This window comes from Ixodes scapularis, unplaced genomic scaffold (genome assembly GCF_016920785.2).
Source record: "Ixodes scapularis isolate PalLabHiFi unplaced genomic scaffold, ASM1692078v2 ptg001639l_1__unscaffolded, whole genome shotgun sequence".
In the NCBI taxonomy this organism is placed as follows: Eukaryota; Metazoa; Arthropoda; class Arachnida; order Ixodida; family Ixodidae; genus Ixodes; species Ixodes scapularis.
The window spans coordinates 318,399-323,283 of NW_024610181.1; positions in this window are offsets into that span (position 1 = coordinate 318,399).

Below are 4,885 nucleotides of genomic sequence, written 5' to 3' on the forward strand. Positions count from 1 at the left end.
CTGTGACGAGTTGTTCAGCGCTCGGCGCCTATGTAGTCGAATCCTCCGGACACTCGATGCTGCTGCAGATAGCTGGATCAGCTGATAATGGCCTGCCGGTCGCCGGGCGATTACTCCAAGCGTGTGCGGCCGTAGCTAGATGACTTGGCAGCGATGCGATCGTCGTCCGTTGCAGCGGTGTTGCCGCATTGGGAATCTACAAAACAGAGGCGCGGCGTTAGCTTCACACTTTATCCGAGCATTTCGCTGGTCTGTGACGAGTTGTTCAGCGCTCGGCGCCTATGTAGTCGAATCCTCCGGACACTCGATGCTGCTGCAGATAGCTGGATCAGCTGATAATGGCCTGCCGGTCGCCGGGCGATTACTCCAAGCGTGTGCGGCCGTAGCTAGACGACTTGGCAGCGATGCGATCGTCGTCCGTTGCAGCGGTGTTGCCGCATTGGGAATCTACAAAACAGAGGCGCGGCGTTAGCTTCACACTTTATCCGAGCATTTCGCTGGTCTGTGACGAGTTGTTCAGCGCTCGGCGCCTATGTAGTCGAATCCTCCGGACACTCGATGCTGCTGCAGATAGCTGGATCAGCTGATAATGGCCTGCCGGTCGCCGGGCGATTACTCCAAGCGTGTGCGGCCGTAGCTAGATGACTTGGCAGCGATGCGATCGTCGTCCGTTGCAGCGGTGTTGCCGCATTGGGAATCTACAAAACAGAGGCGCGGCGTTAGCTTCACACTTTATCCGAGCATTTCGCTGGTCTGTGACGAGTTGTTCAGCGCTCGGCGCCTATGTAGTCGAATCCTCCGGACACTCGATGCTGCTGCAGATAGCTGGATCAGCTGATAATGGCCTGCCGGTCGCCGGGCGATTACTCCAAGCGTGTGCGGCCGTAGCTAGATGACTTGGCAGCGATGCGATCGTCGTCCGTTGCAGCGGTGTTGCCGCATTGGGAATCTACAAAACAGAGGCGCGGCGTTAGCTTCACACTTTATCCGAGCATTTCGCTGGTCTGTGACGAGTTGTTCAGCGCTCGGCGCCTGTGTAGTCGAATCCTCCGGACACTCGATGCTGCTGCAGATAGCTGGATCAGCTGATAATGGCCTGCCGGTCGCCGGGCGATTACTCCAAGCGTGTGCGGCCGTAGCTAGACGACTTGGCAGCGATGCGATCGTCGTCCGTTGCAGCGGTGTTGCCGCAATGGGAATCTACAAAACAGAGGCGCGGCGTTAGCTTCACACTTTATCCGAGCATTTCGCTGGTCTGTGACGAGTTGTTCAGCGCTCGGCGCCTATGTAGTCGAATCCTCCGGACACTCGATGCTGCTGCAGATAGCTGGATCAGCTGATAATGGCCTGCCGGTCGCCGGGCGATTACTCCAAGCGTGTGCGGCCGTAGCTAGACGACTTGGCAGCGATGCGATCGTCGTCCGTTGCAGCGGTGTTGCCGCAATGGGAATCTACAAAACAGAGGCGCGGCGTTAGCTTCACACTTTATCCGAGCATTTCGCTGGTCTGTGACGAGTTGTTCAGCGCTCGGCGCCTGTGTAGACGAATCCTCCGGACACTCGATGCTGCTGCAGATAGCTGGATCAGCTGATAATTGCCTGCCGGTCGCCGGGCGATTACTCCAAGCGTGTGCGGCCGTAGCTAGACGACTTGGCAGCGACGCGATCGTCGTCCGTTGCAGCGGTGTTGCCGCAATGGGAATCTACAAAACAGAGGCGCGGCGTTAGCTTAACACTTTATCCGAGCATTTCGCTGGTCTGTGACGAGTTGTTCAGCGCTCGGCGCCTGTGTAGACGAATCCTCCGGACACTCGATGCTGCTGCAGATAGCTGGATCAGCTGATAATGGCCTGCCGGTCGCCGGGCGATTACTCCAAGCGTGTGCGGCCGTAGATAGACGACTTGGCAGCGATGCGATCGTCGTCCGTTGCAGCGGTGTTGCCGCAATGGGAATCTACAAAACAGAGGCGCGGCGTTAGCTTCACACTTTATCCGAGCATTTCGCTGGTCTGCGACGAGTTGTTCAGCGCTCGGCGCCTGTGTAGTCGAATCCTCCGGACACTCGATGCTGCTGCAGATAGCTGGATCAGCTGATAATGGCCTGCCGGTCGCCGGGCGATTACTCCAAGCGTGTGCGGCCGTAGCTAGATGACTTGGCAGCGATGCGATCGTCGTCCGTTGCAGCGGTGTTGCCGCAATGGGAATCTACAAAACAGAGGCGCGGCGTTAGCTTCACACTTTATCCGAGCATTTCGCTGGTCTGCGACGAGTTGTTCAGCGCTCGGCGCCTGTGTAGACGAATCCTCCGGACACTCGATGCTGCTGCAGATAGCTGGATCAGCTGATAATGGCCTGCCGGTCGCCGGGCGATTACTCCAAGCGTGTGCGGCCGTAGCTAGATGACTTGGCAGCGATGCGATCGTCGTCCGTTGCAGCGGTGTTGCCGCAATGGGAATCTACAAAACAGAGGCGCGGCGTTAGCTTCACACTTTATCCGAGCATTTCGCTGGTCTGCGACGAGTTGTTCAGCGCTCGGCGCCTGTGTAGTCGAATCCTCCGGACACTCGATGCTGCTGCAGATAGCTGGATCAGCTGATAATGGCCTGCCGGTCGCCGGGCGATTACTCCAAGCGTGTGCGGCCGTAGCTAGACGACTTGGCAGCGATGCGATCGTCGTCCGTTGCAGCGGTGTTGCCGCAATGGGAATCTACAAAACAGAGGCGCGGCGTTAGCTTCACACTTTATCCGAGCATTTCGCTGGTCTGCGACGAGTTGTTCAGCGCTCGGCGCCTATGTAGTCGAATCCTCCGGACACTCGATGCTGCTGCAGATAGCTGGATCAGCTGATAATGGCCTGCCGGTCGCCGGGCGATTACTCCAAGCGTGTGCGGCCGTAGCTAGATGACTTGGCAGCGATGCGATCGTCGTCCGTTGCAGCGGTGTTGCCGCAATGGGAATCTACAAAACAGAGGCGCGGCGATAGCTTCACACTTTATCCGAGCATTTCGCTGGTCTGCGACGAGTTGTTCAGCGCTCGGCGCCTGTGTAGTCGAATCCTCCGGACACTCGATGCTGCTGCAGATAGGTGGATCAGCTGATAATGGCCTGCCGGTCGCCGGGCGATTACTCCAAGCGTGTGCGGCCGTAGCTAGACGACTTGGCAGCGATGCGATCGTCGTCCGTTGCAGCGGTGTTGCCGCAATGGGAATCTACAAAACAGAGGCGCAGCGTTAGCTTCACACTTTATCCGAGCATTTCGCTGGTCTGCGACGAGTTGTTCAGCGCTCGGCGCCTATGTAGTCGAATCCTCCGGACACTCGATGCTGCTGCAGATAGCTGGATCAGCTGATAATGGCCTGCCGGTCGCCGGGCGATTACTCCAAGCGTGTGCGGCCGTAGCTAGACGACTTGGCAGCGATGCGATCGTCGTCCGTTGCAGCGGTGTTGCCGCAATGGGAATCTACAAAACAGAGGCGCAGCGTTAGCTTCACACTTTATCCGAGCATTTCGCTGGTCTGCGACGAGTTGTTCAGCGCTCGGCGCCTATGTAGTCGAATCCTCCGGACACTCGATGCTGCTGCAGATAGCTGGATCAGCTGATAATGGCCTGCCGGTCGCCGGGCGATTACTCCAAGCGTGTGCGGCCGTAGCTAGACGACTTGGCAGCGATGCGATCGTCGTCCGTTGCAGCGGTGTTGCCGCAATGGGAATCTACAAAACAGAGGCGCGGCGTTAGCTTCACACTTTATCCGAGCATTTCGCTGGTCTGCGACGAGTTGTTCAGCGCTCGGCGCCTGTGTAGTCGAATCCTCCGGACACTCGATGCTGCTGCAGATAGCTGGATCAGCTGATAATGGCCTGCCGGTCGCCGGGCGATTACTCCAAGCGTGTGCGGCCGTAGCTAGACGACTTGGCAGCGATGCGATCGTCGTCCGTTGCAGCGGTGTTGCCGCATTGGGAATCTACAAAACAGAGGCGCGGCGTTAGCTTCACACTTTATCCGAGCATTTCGCTGGTCTGTGACGAGTTGTTCAGCGCTCGGCGCCTATGTAGTCGAATCCTCCGGACACTCGATGCTGCTGCAGATTGCTGGATCAGCTGATAATGGCCTGCCGGTCGCCGGGCGATTACTCCAAGCGTGTGCGGCCGTAGCTAGATGACTTGGCAGCGATGCGATCGTCGTCCGTTGCAGCGGTGTTGCCGCATTGGGAATCTACAAAACAGAGGCGCGGCGTTAGCTTCACACTTTATCCGAGCATTTCGCTGGTCTGTGACGAGTTGTTCAGCGCTCGGCGCCTATGTAGTCGAATCCTCCGGACACTCGATGCTGCTGCAGATAGCTGGATCAGCTGATAATGGCCTGCCGGTCGCCGGACGATTACTCCAAGCGTGTGCGGCCGTAGCTAGACGACTTGGCAGCGATGCGATCGTCGTCCGTTGCAGCGGTGTTGCCGCATTGGGAATCTACAAAACAGAGGCGCGGCGTTAGCTTCACACTTTATCCGAGCATTTCGCTGGTCTGTGACGAGTTGTTCAGCGCTCGGCGCCTGTGTAGACGAATCCTCCGGACACTCGATGCTGCTGCAGATAGCTGGATCAGCTGATAATGGCCTGCCGGTCGCCGGGCGATTACTCCAAGCGTGTGCGGCCGTAGCTAGACGACTTGGCAGCGATGCGATCGTCGTCCGTTGCAGCGGTGTTGCCGCATTGGGAATCTACAAAACAGAGGCGCGGCGTTAGCTTCACACTTTATCCGAGCATTTCGCTGGTCTGTGACGAGTTGTTCAGCGCTCGGCGCCTATGTAGTCGAATCCTCCGGACACTCGATGCTGCTGCAGATAGCTGGATCAGCTGATAATGGCCTGCCGGTCGCCGGGCGATTACTC